The following is a 17,841-nucleotide window of genomic DNA, read 5'->3' on the forward strand; positions in this document are numbered from 1 at the left end:
GAAGGCAATGAGCAATACCATTGTAGGGCTTTGTCTCTTAATGTTCTAGTAAACAGTTTTGCAAGCAACCTTTGGTCATAAGCAAAATCAGTACATATTGGTTGAAAAGTCTTAACATGTGTTTGAGGATCACGTTTACCATTATAAAGCTCCAAATGCAGGATTTCAACATGTTTAGGAGGGATAGCTCGAACAATGTCAAGAGAAAGTGGGCTCGCAACATCAAATGTGGGCACACTAAACTTAGATTGATTCATAGAGGCAATTTGTTGCTGTAAAGAAGAGACAGTTTGTGCAAGATTGTTAATGGTCACTTCAGTCGAGGAATTCATATTAGATGTGTTAGATTGAGATGGAGGTGTTATGTTATTGAAAGAAGGTAAAGAGTAAGGTGGCGGGACACTATGATAGTTAATCATAGGAGAGGATTTGAAAGGAGGAACACTACAAGGAGGAATAGAATGGTTAAATGAATTGCCCCCTTGCGTCATGTTCATTTGTAGTGATGTATTAGGAACACTCATTGAAGGAATGAATGAAGAAGTCGGATTGAATGAAGGAAGAGGGTTAACTGAAGAGGAAGGATTGCCCCCATGACTGGTAATCATAGGGGGAATGTCCTGTATAGAAGTAGTCATTATGTTTGATGTAAAGGTAGGTATGCTAGAAGTTGTCAAAGGAATAGAATGATTGACATGAGTGGGAGGTTGTGTATAACCTAAATTTTCAGCACAACTCTTCATAGGCATCACATTCGAATCCACAATGTGTGCAATACCACGCAAAATATCAATTCCATTCTTATCACTTTGAAGCATATGTTTTAGACCCTCAATTAAAGGAAGAGCTTGACTATCGGGGTATTCTTGAGACATCCATTGTCGAAAATCGTCAAATTGGTTATCCAATTTCGCAAGTTGTTCTACAGAAACCCCATGGAGAGCTTCTTCATCATTAGGAGGATTAGAGGAATTACCCATGTCCTCATTAAAAAGGCCATTCAAATTAGGTTCCATCTCCTCAGTAATTAAACCTTGGAAAGACTTAATTCTAAGGCTTCGTCTAACGAGAATAGTGTAAGTAGGGCTTATTGTTGTAAAACTCATGCACTAGAGAGGGAGAGAAGATTTTGAATTTTTAGAGGTAGCAAATTTCAGTAAAATCAGCCAATCTCCTAGATTTAAGCTGTTAAATGCGATCACGACAATCTCCCAAAATTTCGAAAAAAATGTCAGGGACCGTGGCGCTCGGAGTGCACACGGTCCTCGCAACTTTTTTCGAAATTTGCAGGGATGAAAGTTATGATGATTTTAAAGCTAACCTGAAAAAATTGAGTGATTTTACGATCTGTAGATAGGCCAAATTAAGGTTGCAATCTCAAAATTGAACCCTACCAAGATTGTCGAAAATGCAAAATTTGAATTTTGAAAAAGAGAGGGAAACTAAAATTTTGAATTTTATGATTTTAGAGGGAATACCAAAAGCAATGCAAGTTTTGAAATTTAAAAATTGACTCAATTTCACGCAAAATTCAATTTTGAAAGTGGAAATCGAAGTTGTTGTAATTAAGCACTTAATTTCAAAAGTCACAAATTGCAAGAATTTGAATAAAGCACTGAAATTTCAAATGAATGCAAACACACTTTTCAGATTTAAGACAGTAAGAACACAATTTTGACACAAAATTTCAATTTCAACAATTTTTGAATGATTAGGAGCCTTAATCCAAGCAATCACAAGACCAACTTTGACTTTAATTTTGAAAGTGTTAGAATTGATAAAATCAACCAAAATTCTGGATTTTAGCAGAAAAATACAGTAAGATCTAGCTCCCGAAATTTCGAAAAAAATGTCGGGGACGATGGTGCTCGGAGTGCACACGGTCCTCGCAACTTTTTTCCAAATTTTCAGAGATGAAAGATATTATGATTTTATTGCGGAATCCAAAATTACAGCCAATTTGGAGATGTTTTGATCAGTGAAATTATCGGACAAAAGTTGAATCAAGAGGGTTTCAAAAATTAGGGTTTTGACACTTAACCACTTAATTTTCAGAATTAAAGCACAAATATGAATTGATAATTTGCAATAGAAGGGCAGATCTGAAACAAGCATTAACAATTAAACATTTCACAAGTTCAATTTTCAAAAAGAAAATTTAGGGTTTTTATGCAATTAACCTCTAAAATTTGCAAAAGATCAAACATGGAAATGTAATCAAGGAAGCCGATTTTCAGATCTAACCATGAATAATCAGAAAGGATGTTCACGTCGGGTTCACCAAAATGTAAAGCGGAAAAATTGAACCCTAGTTGCTCTCCCCTCTTCCAACCCCAAGGAGAGAGAAGGGAGATTACTAGGGTTGACGGTTTTCACTTAGGGGAGACTTTACATTCAAAAGAGGGGTTGAAACCCAAAAGATCCAATCCCACACAATGCAAGATTGGATTCTAAATGAGTTTCAAGGGTTAAGACAGCAAGGCTACCCTCTTTTGTAAAGAATGTGGATAAAATGATTAAGCTAGGAATGCATTAAAAGTGAGAAAGATTCACTTATACACTGAGATAGGGATATAGGATGAAGCTGCGGACCTGGAATTAGTAGTAAAATGTTGATACGGTGCTGTCCTACAAATTCGAGCAAAAGTTGACGGGATGATGGCACCCGGCGTGCACACGGTCCTCCGAAAAATCCGCGAAACGAAGGGGGATCAGTTCGTCTCTGCACAAGGATTCCAGATCTTCAGTTTCAGCCATGTACCTGCAACCTACACACAGAAAAGCGAAGATGATTGGGGGGTTAGGGATTAGGGGTTTGCCCTTAGGTCAAACCCCGGTTTTGGAATTAACCAAGAAATGAGAAATGCTGTAAATGTAAATGTTTGTAATGCAAAACAAGTACTAATACCTTGTTGTAAGGATGTTTGTATCCTTATGTGCAAAGGTATAGATGTTGTTGTATGTTGTATGTTGTAAGTTGTAGTATGTGATCTCCTCTTCAATGGTTGAATCCTTGTCTTGAATGCAACACTTAGCCTTGAATGGAGACTTGGAATGATCAATTGCTTGAAGGAATGTTTGAATGCTTGAATGCTTGAATGTTTGAATATTGTTTCCACGTCTTGTACACATATGTCCTTCTTACCCAAAATGGGAGAGGAAATGTCATTTATATACTTGTCAATTAGGGCTGATAGACTGATTTTCCCGACCCTAGGCCGACCAGGAAAGATAATTTTCCAATTTGCAAACAAAAAGACCCGAAGCCTCATAGGAGACTAGGCCCAAAATAGGGCCAAGGACCAGGGCACTGGGCGCCATGGTCCTGGGGACCAGGGCGCTGGGCGCTCTGGTCCCACCTCCCGGGACAGCAGGGTGCAAGGAGGATCAGGCCAGGGTGCTGGAAAAATGCAATTTTTGGTGTCGTGGACAAGTTTCGGGGTCTCCATTCAGGTTCAGTGTTGCATCGCCATCGTGAAGACCCAAATACGGTCGAAATTGCAAGTGTCACAATTTTAGGACGCTACAGTTTGACCTTGTGTTTTTGGATAAGGGCTTCAATGTGCAAAGGCTTGTTGTAGTCTTCATCTGTGGGAGCATCATTGGAGGTGAATACAAGGTGTTGTTGGGCAGAAAGGTTTCTAATGAGGGCTTGGAATTGAGTAGTACTGATGTTATCAGGAATGCGAGACTCGAGGAGGGCTTGCTCCAAAATTTCCTTATGTACAGGGGAAGTCTTAAGAAGTTCCGGAATGGAAATATGTGTGGGGGTCTTCCCAAGTTGGTCCAGGAGGTCATATCGGCGGGTGGAAGACATGGGTGGGGGGTTTGGTGGTGGAGGAACTCCTTGGATGGTGACTTTTCCTTGACGTGTGGTTACATTGCAATCATTTTGGGAGGTGGAAGGCATGACACCTTGGATGATTATCTTAGCAGGGTTCGGTCTGCTTTGGGGAGGGGGATGATTAACTCCTTGGATGGTTATGATGTTAACATGGTTGTCTATGGGCTCGATGTGACCTACTAAAGAGTCAAAGTCGGTTATGTGATTGGTGTAGTCATAACTCACTGCGTTAGATGATGAGCCTTTTCCTTTATCATGCTTTGGGAAGGGTTCCTGGTACATTTTAACTTTGTCATTATTGTTACCAGGTTTTGCATTTGCTACCTCAATCTCACCCCTATCAATGAGATCTTATATGTAAATTTTAAGCTTCATACACTTTCGTGTATCATGTCCCTTAATACGATGGTATTCACAATACTCATTTTCATTATACCATCTAGGTTTGGGTTGATTGGGGTCAAACGGGTGAGTGATCAAAAACACCACTGTGCCTACTTGGACAAGTTTTTGAAACACCATTTCAATAAGCTCAGCAAGAGGAGTGAAGTCTCTTGGAGTCTTGTTATTTGATCGGGGTGGTCGTCCCTAGACTGAGACATTGTTGTGAGATTTTTGTGATTGGTTTTGGTTGTTTTGATTGTTGAATTGGTGATTATTGGTGGTGGATTTTGGGGGAGCAGCCGCTGTTTGGACCCGCTTTGCATCAGTTACACCATCATTGACCATGTTTTTGTTTTTAGACCAAAACTTTGGTTTGTCATTATGATAAGAGGAAGAACTTTGTGTCGATTTTTTGTAGTGTTTCAAGGTTCCTTCCTCCAACAAGACACGTTTGAGGGTGAGGCCCTTATCGGTCAATTTTTAGAAAGATTTGATACATTGGGATGTCAATGGTCTTGAAAGTTCGGGTACCAAGTTCTTTTGAAATAGTTCAATTTGATGTTGTTTTGGCATTTCCCACTAGAATTTCTTGATAAGATGTCGCCATCTTTGTACGAAGCTGGCGAAAGTCTCTCCGGGCCTTTGTTTTGTGTTACATAGGTCCATCATAGAAACATCATTGGCCATGTTGTAGGCATAGTGAGCTACAAATTTCTCTACCAAGTCTAGAAAGGAGACAATGGAGCCTCGTGGTAGAGATGAGAACCATGCCAAGGCGTCTCCAGTAAGACTCTTGGAAAAGAGTCTGCGAAGATAGAGGTCACTATAGGATACTTCTTGACATAAGATGTGAAATTCTCAAACATGGTCATGGGGGTCTCCTTTCCCCTCATACTTGGTGAATTTAGGGATCTCAAATCCTGGAGGGTAAGGCGCAACTGATATGGACGGGTAATAAGGATAAGGACAAAATTCCTCAAATGAGTATGGTTTCCTCTTATTAGTCCCTTCTTTCATGTCCTTGATGATATTTTTCATGTCTTGAATTTTCTTGATGAGGTCTTGTTGTGGACTTTGATAATGATGAATTGTATTTTCCCCAAGAATTGGATGAGTCAAGGAAGGCATACCACCACCAATGTATTGATATGATGAGGAGGCAGGAATATGAGATGTGATGATTGATGTCGCTGGGATTTGAGTGATAGTTGGTTGCAGCCCACAAAGTGTTGTGACAGGATTGAGTGCAGCCTAGATATAGTTTGCGACATTGTTGAGAGGAAGCGAAGTTTGTGGAATAGAAATATGTGGTTGAATGGAAGGAGGTGGTATAGAAGTGTGTTGGAGAATAGATGAGACTGGATTTGATAGTGGTATAGATGGTAAGGAGGAAGAAGGTGGGATGGAGACCATGGTGGGAGGTGCCACGAGTGGTATTGATTGAGTTTGGATGATTGATGGGGCTGCAATTGATTGAATTTGAGCAGCAAGTGCAACATTTGTGTGGGAGCGAGGTCTCCTTGTGGTTGTTGGCCGAGAGCGGCTTTGTCAAATTCAGACGGAAGTTGAGCTCCATTTTCAAGGAGAGTTTTTAGAAGTGCGGTAGGACTGTGTTGGATGAATTTTTCAATCATCTCTTAGTTGTAAGAGTCTGCTAAGAAAGTTTGCACTTCTGGAGAGAGTTCATCTTGGCTAACCATATTAGGATTTTGGCTTTGATCTTGATTGCTAGGTTGCCCACTTTGTGTAGGATCTTGCGTGAGATCTTCATATAGGACACTTATGTCTGGCATGCCATATTGGTGTTCAACCATCTTTTTCTTTTAAGATCGAGTTATGACCATACACGAATAACCTTAGAAGAGCTTGGAGGAAGAAAATCTTTGATGAAAGGACTTAGCAAGATTTTTGTGGGATTTATTTTGGACTTTGCCTTGGATGAAAAAGGATTTTGTTGATTGGTGGGGGTTCTTGGATTAGAGCCCGGATTTGATTATGATTAACACCTTAGTCCTTGGATGAGGATTTTAGGTGGTGGATGAAACCACAAGCAAGGTAATGACCAAGTTGGGTACGATTTAGACCTTGGAATAATGATTAAAAAGCTTTTCTTCCACCAAGGGTTGACTAATGACCCTAAGAAAAGTAAAGGCGTGAGTCAAGAGTCTTGATCGACTCAAAAAAGATTAGGCAAAAGATACTTGGAGAGGATTCTTCTTCAAGCACAAGAGCCAATTGATTAATGATGAGGTCTAAATGAAACTTCACAAGGCATGTAACCTTAACGTGAGGTTAAATTGGATTAAAGGATGATTGGATTCGGATCTTGAGAATTGATTTGATAGTGGCAAGAGATTAATTTGATGTGCTAAGTCTTTAGGAAATTGAGGATGATTGATTGAGGGGGTATGATAGTGATGACTAGAAGAAGTTTGATGACTAGGTTATTCTTGGCATGAACATGACTCAATAGACGATTGATTCAAATGGCAAGTTGTATGAAGGGACACAACCACCCTGATTTTGATGATAATTGGTGTTTTAAAGGACAAACTTGAACTTTGATGGGGAGGATGGACTCTTAGCTTCTCACTTAGGCTTATGAAACATTGGACGAACGGAGCTTTGACGCAATTTTGGACTTTGTGTGGGTAATGACTTGGACAATTGTTTGTGTCTTGACAAACGTTTTTGCAAGATGTTTGGGAATAGTGATGTGTTTTTAGTCTACTCTTGGCAAGTATGTACCAAACAAAGCAAACACAATGATCATATGCATTTTTAACTCAAAGACACTCATGCTCATACACAACACTCTTAAGGCTAGCAAGGACAATAGTCATTGGATCCCAATTGGTTTCCCAGCTACGCTTACCTAGAGTGGACACTTAGATGCTTGACCCCACTGGCTCCCCTCCACGACACTCAATTCTTTGAGGCAGCCAAGCATCAATTCCCATGAAAACTTCTCATGACGAACTTTGTGTCTCTACTAAGGGCCGTAAAAATATGGACGGCTTCAGAGGTCCGACCTCCTGTACCAATGACTAGAAGGTTTTTGGCCACTATGCACAAGGTGTTTAGTATGGCTTCCCATTAGGAGCTACCCTTCATAGTTGCGCAAACGCAATTGAGGCCTATAGCCCAATGAAGCACCAAGAACTTAGTAGTCACGCAAGCATGATTGAGATCTCTAGGATCCTACTAAGCACCTAATGTGAGAGTGAACTCTCATATAGCCCCAACCATTAACCCTTTTGTAGTCAATAGCCTATTTATGATAGTGAGTTGGGAACCCCAAGTCCGGGTGTACTCACTTGGGTCATTCCCCTCTTACCTTCTCAAATAGCAAGTTGGGAGGGCAGGCCCGCTAAGAGTAAACATGCAATCAAACAAGAAAAGGTTGGAGGGTCTGGATTTCTGATCGTCTAGCTAGACGAGAGCATACCCTCCTACCTTTGCGCTTTTCTTAAAACACATAAAAACAATGGTTCATTTCCCCTTAGTTAAGATCTAGGTGCCTAATTAAAAAAAATGCACAATGTTTAGTTGAGTCTGTTAGGCAACCTGCAAAAAATTGGATTAGTAGTTTTTTCTATTTTTTAGGTCTTGGATGGCTGATTTAAATTGCAAAACTAAAAAAAAAAGATTAGTACTTATTGTACTACACATACAATGCATGCGCTAAAGTACAGTCATCCGCATTGAAGCGCCTGCGCAGGCGCCGAAACGTCTGCGTACATGCTGAACTAAATAAAATAATAATAAAAAAAGATACAGTCAACACAGGACAACGAAGAACTTTATACCTGTCTGTCACGTTGATCTGAAATGCCTACGTTGATATGCCTGCACTCACGCCGAAATGCCTATGCTTGCGCTGAAACCCTGAAAACAAAAAGCCTGACTGATTAGCGGGCAAAAATTTTAAAATTTCAAATTCAAATAATAGAGCATAAATTTTGAAAAAGCGGTCATGCTAGTCTAAATCGCTCGCACCAAAATGCCTGCGCTAGCGTTAAAACGCTTGCGCACACAACAAAACACACATACAAAGTGAATTTTTTAAAATTTTGATAGAGAGTGGGAAGAAAATTCAAATGTTTAGGGCGGTCGCGCTGATGCGCCTGCGCTCGCGCCGAAGTAAGTTTTTTGTCACGCTAAACCTGAGTTGCTCGCGTTGGTTTGCAGTCTCTCGCATTGTTCCAGAACCTGCATCTCACAACTCACAAAAACTCACAAAAAGTATTAGTTTTTAGGGACGTGGGTCCCACCGGACGTGCCAAAATGAAGAGGGGAAAAGATTGATGAGGTAGAGTAGTTAGAAAATCATGCAAATCAATCATAGAAACATATGAAATCAAAAGACATAATTTGAATCACACAAAAACAAGAATGAGATGCATATACCTCACAAACCTTATACCTTCTCCTTCGGATTGAGCTTGATAAAGTGAAGGTGCCCCTTGATGTGCTCCTTTGCTTGCTTGATGTGGATGGCTCTCCAATGTTGTGCACAAATGAGATGAATCTTGAAGGATGCTAGGAATGAGATGATTAAGTGTGGATGAGAGATGATTTTGGCATGGTAAGGATGCTAAGATGATTTTTTTAGGTTCAAAATGGCAACATAAGATTACTAAGCTTGGAGATGATGAATGAAGGGATGGAGTCCTCAAATTATAGGAAGAGGAGAGGAAGAATGGATGGCTAGGATGGACCCAAGATGAAGGGCTAGGATTGCTTGTGAGCTCACATAAGGCCCAAGAGAGGGTGTGGAGACCAAGAGATATGCCTTAAAGGCATTTTTTGTCTCCACACTCCTCAAGGTGCATTGGGAAGACTTCCCAATGTGCCTTGAGGAGAGCAAGGGATGTGACATTCCTTGAAGAATGTGGAGGAAGAATTTAAAATTCTTCAAAAATGGATGATCATGGGGATTGGAATAATAAGAAGGAATAAAAAATTCCTTGGGAGATGATATGCCTAGAGGAATGTGAGATTTTGAAAATCTCACATTTACCTAGGAAAAGAGCATTTAAGGATAGTGGTTGGATGGAAGGGACAAGGAGTTGAATTTGTGACTAATCATGATGATTAGTCGCTAGCAACTCATTAGGAGGGGGATTAGAGGAAAGGTTAGGTGAGATAGGATTTGTAGGAGGATTTGAATAGGAGAGAGAATGAGTGGAGGGAATTAAAAATTAGAATAATAATGTTAAGTGGGTTTAGGGAGTTTCTAGAAGACTTTATTAGGTTAATGATGAATTAAGAAGATGATTTGCAGGAATCATGTAGGTTAGCTAATTAGTTGAAATTAATTAGCTAAGAGGAGGATTTGAGAAGATTTAATTTTTAGAAGAATAAAGAGAGGAATTTATTTAAATAAATCAATCACATACTATAGTGACAATATTAATTATAATTAATTAATATTGAGGAGAATTTGAATTAACATAATTAATTGATTAATTATGTGAGGAATTAAAAATAATTAAAATAATTATTTTTAAGTGTCTACATCAACAAAGCAGAAAAACCAGTGAAATGACAAACAACAACTATAAAGACTTAAGAAGATCTGCTGCCTTATTGACTAGCTGGTCATAGTTTGCCGAGGTAGCTTTGAGTTCTTCCATATCCTTGTTTGTCTTCTTCTCCTTCTTTTTGCCTCTGGTCCTTGCACTTCTCATGTACCTTTAATGTTTGGTTTCAGCTACAGGGAATCCTTCTCATCCTCCAGTTTTTTGATAAGAATTTTGGTATTGTCGGTTGAGGCCTTCCAAATGTTGTAGCTTTGTTTAGCAATACTTTTGAGGCATTTTTCAATTTTGTTGAATTTGTTGTCAGTATCAGCCATTCTCTGGTCCATTGCATTATCATTAATTTTTATCTCTGTCAGGTCCTTCTCAGTTTTCTCAAACCTAGGGTTAAAGGAATCTCTGATCTCTTTGGCTCTGGGAATAGTTTTAGTCAAATCCTCAACATATTCTACCATAGATTTGCCTCCACCAATACTAATTGTCTCCAAAATTTGGACCATGTGGCTCTGCTTCTTATTATCCTCCACAACTTTCTTGTAACTGTTAATTAACCAATCGATGGTGTCCACAAAACCTTTCAATCCCTCAGTGGGAGGATTTGAAGGGGGATTTTTCTCACCAGGATTGTCTTGTTCATTTTTTGGGATGTCGCCACTAGTGATCTTATCAACATTTCCTTCAACCCTCTGATCAAAACCTTCCCTTGTGGTCTCCTCCAATTTCTAGTCAACTTCAGGATCCTTTCTTTGCACTTGTACCTCCAATTCCATAACATTATCTTCCTGCCTCTTTTGTTTGTTCCTTGTCTGAATAGAGGTTTTAGTTTTCTTTTTCTGAGGAGACTGGGGTTCATCCTTCTCAGAATCCTTAGAGACCTCCGAGGAGGAGGAGGAGGAGCGGATCTGGAATACCTTTTCTTTAGATTTTTTCTTACCCTTCGAGGAGGAGGGCCCGATACTCACTTGTTTTCTTTTCTTACCAGTTTTAGCTTCTGAGTCATCAAGGCTCTCCTCTGACTCACTCATCGAATCACTTTCAAACTCCTCACCCATAGAAAAACCAGAATCTGACCCTTCCTCCTTAGACTCAAAGATAGAAGGCTAAGGACGGGTAATTTGGTTGGCTTTTAGATGGTCATAAATTAACACCATAAGACCTTGATGCATGGTTGTATCACCCTTAGGGTTCTCTCTATGGGCCTTAATGGTAGCATTCATTGAACACAATAGGAAATAAGGAATGTTAACTTTTTCATCATACCTAAAATTATTAAGCAATACAAAATGATAGCCATATACTTTTGTGAATCTACCATCCAAGGTAACATAACGCATAATAGAAAACAAGATCTCCCTCCATGGCTTAACAAATGCCCTAAGCGAGTAGTAGGTTTTACTTAGCTTTACCAGGTGCTAAGTGGTTGGGGAAGAACTAGTCGAGGAATACTTAGAAGAAGATGTTTGCAAACAAGCTTGAAGATTGGTATCAACAAATAAAATGTACATCTTCTTGTTATAAATGAACTTAACTTGCCTATGCAAAGTGGAAGGGACAACTTGCATATTATGGGTCCAAGGTTTTCCTAACAACAAATTATAAGTCTAATTATTGGGCATGACATGAATAGGTGTGGTTAAGATAACAGGTCCTACCTTAACATGCAAGGTTACAATACCTAGCGAAAACCTAGCCACATTATCAAAGCCACAAATAGTAAGAGAATCGGGTTTGATGAGAGAACTATCCAATTTAATCTTATGTAGTAAGTTGACACTAGAAACATTAAGGACATAGACATTATCCACAAGGGTTCGTCTTATAGCATTACCATTGATAAGAACAACAATCATAAGAGGATCATATTTGTGTAAAACTTCACGAGGAGATAACTCGTCTTGGGTGAATACAATTTGAGCTTTAGGTGTTGTCATGGAGTCAATCAAAGAAGCCATATTATTAAATGCTATTGAGGGTGAGACATCCTAGGCCTTTAAAGCATCTTGTAACATTATATGATATGTTCAATAAGTTTGAATTAGATCCCAAAGGGAGATCTTGGTGGGAGTTGATTTAAGTTGTTCAATAAGATCATGCTCCTTACCAAGAGTTTGTGAAAACAAGGTGATTGAGGAAGAATAGGTTGAGGATTAGGAAGAGAAGTTGGAATGACTGGAAGATGATTAGGTTGCCTATTGTTTATTATGTTATAGGTACGAGAAACTAAATTATAACTCTCTCTAGTTATTTGTTTAGCATTCTCATAAGGACTCTTAGTGAGATATCCTCCTTGCACAGTGATAACGGGTTTAGTAGGAGTGCAAAAGATATCATTACCATAACTACCTTGAACCATAAAGAGAGGCTTGTTAAGAGGTTGTGATGTTGGAGAAGGACAAACATCGTGAACCATAAAAAGGGGTTTATTAAGAGGTGTTTGAAATTTATTCTCATTCACATTTATCATGTTGATTAATCTTTTAGATGTGTGATCTTTGTTTGAAGAGGTTGGAATAGACATAAAATCATTAAGAGCATCATCCAACATAGCATGGTCATATCTATTGAATGGTTTGTGTTTAGACTCTAAAGGAGACACATCATCATAAAGAGGATTGTTCTCAACCATCATGTTACTAGATTTAGAGGATGATGTGATAGGAATGTATTCATGAGAAGAACCATTCAACTTATCTTTATCATCGCTACGAAATGGCATAGTAACAAGATTGATTAGTTTTGGCAAAATGTAGGTTTAGAAGGCTTAGGGTATTAAAAATCATCAAGAGCTCCCTCAAGTTCTTCCTTACTAAACTCATAATCATCATAAGCAAATGCATTATCATATAAATGAGAGTCTTGCAAATAAAAATCTGACATTTTTGAAATGAGAAGTGCATACAAAACACAAGGCATACAATGTATTTTTTTTATTTTTTTATTTTTGAATGAAAAGAAAGATATAATAGCTAAATCTAAGTAAGAAATGCAAATCTAAGAAGGTTGGATTCACGTCAGGTTCACCAAAATGTGATGTATGAAAATTGAATCAATTAGTTAAGACCTAATCCCACTCCCATGCACACATTGGAATACGAAAGAACCTAAGAGATAATTCGCTTTGACCACTTCTTGTATAAGAGAGAGAGAGAGAGAGAGAGAGAGAGAGAGAGAGAGAGATGAATGTCTTTAGGGTTTCTATTCCTTTGTTTCTATGAAGAGGAGATGTACAAAATGCAATGCAATGATCAACTAGGCCAGGTGATGAACAAAGATGCAAATATGAGCTGAAAATGCAGAAACTTGCAGAATTGAAACTGAATGACTAAGTATAGAGTTGGAAAAGGAACTCAGATGTGCACCTGTCACTAAAATTTGTTGATAACTAATCAAGACCAAGATGTCATGCCCTTGTCCTTGATACCACTGAGATAAACTTTTGGATTTTGGACTCTGAGAGTCTGAAATGTTGAACTGCCAAAAAATGCTACAAAACGGGGAGGACTAGGGTGCTACGCCTTGGTCCTGGACCAAGATGCCATGCCCTGGTCCCTAAAAACTAGGATTTTCTTCTGGGACTAAGTATGTACCTATGTTTTTTGTCAGTCCAAAAATTCGTTTGTTCATCGAATCTTTGTACCTGCACCTGCAACTTGAAAAATGGTGTCTAGGTGGATATTTAGGGTTGTGCCTTAGTAAAATTCATTATTTTGGTGGTTTCCACCTCCACAAATAGCTTATAATTTACTAAAAATGTGTGTACAATAATTTTGTGTATATGCAAGATCCTAAATGAACAAGAAAGTAGATCTAGAGTTCTACCCTACACCTTGGAGAGAAAACCCTAAATGATTGTAAATGTTTCAAATCACAAATGCAATAATGGACTAAAGCATGAATGTAAATCTGAAAATGAATTTTATGAAGCTCATACCAAGACATGAAAATAACATAAAACCATACCAAACCCTAAGGGAGAGGTACTAGCCAATCAACAGTCCGTGATCTCCTATTATTCTTCAATGTCTTCAAATCTCCTAATTGATGTTAAGGATGACTGATGCAGACTTGATAGATGCTTGATTCACTGATGAAAACTTCACATAACCTACACTTTCACTTCATAAGAGACTCCTTCAATTGCTAGAGAGTGGATCCCTCAAATGAGGAAATGAAAGGCTATATGTATGAAACCCTAACTTTGTTTTTGATCATAGGTCAACCTAGAAATGATATTTTTCCTCAATTTACTGGATTCAAACAATAGAATACCACCAAAACATTTTCCCAAAATTGGGGGAGAAAAATTTGGGACCCAGAGGCTGCCTCTTGGTCTAACCAACATTTTGCCAAATTTTTGGGGAAGCAAGATATTGTGATTCTAAAGTCAATTCCAAGAGTATGTGAAAATTCAAGGTATCTAAATATGCGAAATCGGGCCTTGAAGACCCAAATAGGACATAATTAGGGCTTTTAATGAAATAATTAATTAGGAGAATAAAAAAAAAAGGGGTACACTTATGTTTAAGGGCCCAATTTTATGATGTGTATAGTGATGAAAGAAGACTTTATATTTAATTAAATTAATTAATTAAATTCTTAAAAAGAATTTAAAGTGCAAGATGCAAACCAACTAAGGCAGGTTCTAACCTAAGCGTGAAATTGCACCACCCAATTAAGGGTTTATAATTTATGATAATACACATATACATATGCATACATGTATATGTATGTATATATGTATATATACATACATGTGCATATACATGTTCCATGCTTAAAATCAGTTAGGTTAAACATAGCTAATTAGACTAAAAGAACAATCACAAAATCCTTAACAATTTAGCAACCTTAAACATAAACCAATAAAATATAAATGCAAGAATTGAATAATTAAACTAATCAAACTCCCTATTTTGCATCGTGGCTTACATTGTTCTTCTCCAAAATTGTGTGATAGGCGGCTCTCAAGTATTACACTAGGAATCTTGCATAGTTTTCACACAATAATTTTGAAGATTATGATTATTGAAAATGATGAATTGATCCTATATTTATAGATTTTTAGGTGAGATGGGGTGAGATTTGAAATTGAAGTGTTGATTGTTAGTTCACTGGTTTTGATTGATCGGTTAAGTGGATTGATTGATCTGTTAACTAGAGAGATTGATTTGTTAACTTAATTGATTGGATAGTTGACTCAATTGATTAGCCAATTGATTGGATTGATTGATTAGTCAGAAAAGGTGATTTGGAGTGAAAAGGGGAGATTGGAGAGTTAACTGAGTTAACTAATCAATAACTGATTTGATCAATCAGTCATGATTTTCAACATGTTCTATAGGATTTTGAATTTGAAATTCAATTTCATATTACTTGGATTTGAATCTGGATTTTTGAATGATGAAATGCACATGAGATTTACTGAAATTTGGTGAAATGTGAATTTGGAGAAAATGAAATTGGTTGAAATGAGTTGAAATTCAAATTTGGAGAATTGGAGGAATAGATTAATTAATTAATTAATTTAAATAAAATTATTTAATCATTAGCAATAGAATTAATTAATTAATAAAGATTATTTAATTAAGGAATAAATCATAATTAAATAAATAATAAATATATAATTATTTAAGAAAGGTTAAATGATTAATTGCCGAAGAAGATAGAAATTCAAAAATTAGCAATGTGAAAGGTGATGATTTTAATTAGTTAGAAGAATTGATTAGCTTAATTAGATTAATTAAATAATTAAAAAATTATTCAATTAATAAGATGAGTAATTAGTAATGATCAATGAGATATTTTTAGGTGTCTACAATACATACATACACATACAGAAACACATGCATATTTATCTATACATATAATTTATGATATACATTATGTTTGACCAAATAGAAATACATATAACAAATAAATATTTGAGGATATATTGATGTGAATATAGACAAAATTATGTCAGATCCTGCGAGAAGCGAGAACTAATCCAGGATCTGATGTCGGTCATAGATCACATGCAACTCCAAGCAACAGATGATTGATGATCAAAATAGCGGAATGAAGATAGATCTGATATGAGAGAGAAAAATAGAGACAAAATTGTTTTTGGAGAAGAGTCTAACCGAGCTATCACTGAACTAGTGAAGGTGAGAGTATAATGCTTATTATATAGAAAAATAATAGCATATACATCCAAGAGGTGCATTAACTCCTATTCCCCATAAAAAGTGGGAGGTTTAACCTACTACCCCATAAAAGGTGGGAGGTTTTTACCTACTTGTTAAATGCCAAAACATGTGGCATAACCTCCTTACATGAAGACATGAAAGGATTTGAGAAAGTTGGCACAAAAAGCTGAAAGAGGGTGAGAAACCTAACTACCCCATATCCCACTTAGGAAATGACAAAATAGTGGTTATGAGAGGTGGCACAACAAGCCAAAAGAGGGTGTGTAACTCAACTACTCATGTGAGGTGGAGAGTTACATATGTAGTTGAAGTATTTCACCACGTGTCCTCATATTAACCACTCCTAATAACCTAAGAAAGCTTAATAAATATATGTGTAGAAAAAATAAATACTCCCTAACATAAAAAAAATAAAAAGCCTACAATAACACCCCCCTTAAGCGTAGCTTAGGTGCGTGAAAAGATGGATCCTGACAAATGAGGCCATGCTAGGTACCCATGTACATAGATATCCCTCCCAAAAGAATAATCCCCCCCATAAGAGGAATAGCCCCCCCTCTTAAATAGAGAGAGAAAAGAATGAAGGACTAAGAATCCCCTCTTTAATTAGACAGTTGTCACATCCTAAGAAAAGATCGCAAATGAAGGAACTTTATTTCGGTTAAGGGTTTGGTGAAGATGTCTGCAATATTCTCCAATGTAGAACAATACTTAAGATCAATGATGCCTTCCTGAATCAACTTCTGAATGTAATGCATATGTATCTCAATGTGTATGAATTGGATTTATTGAGATTTGTATAGCACTCAGATTATCACAAAAGATGATGGTGTGCCTTTTGATTGGAATACCAAACTCAATGAGAATATTTTGAAGCCAAATAGCCTCAGTGGTAGCATTAACTACCCCTCAATACTCAACCTCTATTGATAAAAGACAAATTACAGACTACTTCTTTCTCAACCTACAAATTGGACCTGAACCAAGTGAGAAGCAATACCTTGAAGTAGACTTGTGATCCTGAGAATCACCTGCCCAATCTGAATCTGTATATCCCACCAATTCAATATCCACACCTGTTGCATATTGGATTCTATAATTGTGAGTGCCTTGAATGTAGTGGAGGATCCTCTTAGCTACTTTCCAATGTAACTCATGTGGCTCCTGCATGAATCTAGAGACCATGCCCACAACATATAAAATTTTGGGTCTCGTATGAGTCAAGTAGATGAGGCTACCAACAAGTTGTCAATATAAAGTGTCATCAACCAAGGATGAAGAGTACTTAGCCTCAAGTTTGACCCCTAACAAAAAAGGAGTAGGTGTAGGCTTACAATCAATCATGCAAAATCTAGAGAGCATATCAAGTGCATAATTGGGTTGTCCAATGAAGATACCCAAATAATAATGAGTGATCTCAATCCCCATGAAGTAATGCAAAAGACCCAAGTCTGACATCAAAAATCTATCATGTAGAGTAGTTTTCACTTCCTTGATGGTGGATGAGTGACTCCCTATGATCAACAAGTCATCAACATAAAGAAACATAAATGTGAGAGTATCACCTTACTGTAGAATGTATACATTCGAATAAAAATGGCATCGAGTGAAACCAAATATTAGAAGGAATGAGTCAACATACCAAGCTCAAGGAGCCTATTTGAGGCCATAGAGAGACTTTTGAAATTGACACACAAGTGAGGGGTCCTAAGCAAACCCTTGTGGCTACTCCATGTAGATTTCCTCTTGAAGATCACCATCAAGAAATTCACTCTTCACATCCATTTGATGAACTTTCCAACGATGGGATACAACTATATCAAGGACAAGTTGAATAGAATTCATCTTAGAAACTAGAGCAAAAGTCATAGAGTAATTAATC

This window comes from Cryptomeria japonica, chromosome 4 (genome assembly GCF_030272615.1).
Source record: "Cryptomeria japonica chromosome 4, Sugi_1.0, whole genome shotgun sequence".
NCBI classification, from domain to species: Eukaryota; Viridiplantae; Streptophyta; class Pinopsida; order Cupressales; family Cupressaceae; genus Cryptomeria; species Cryptomeria japonica.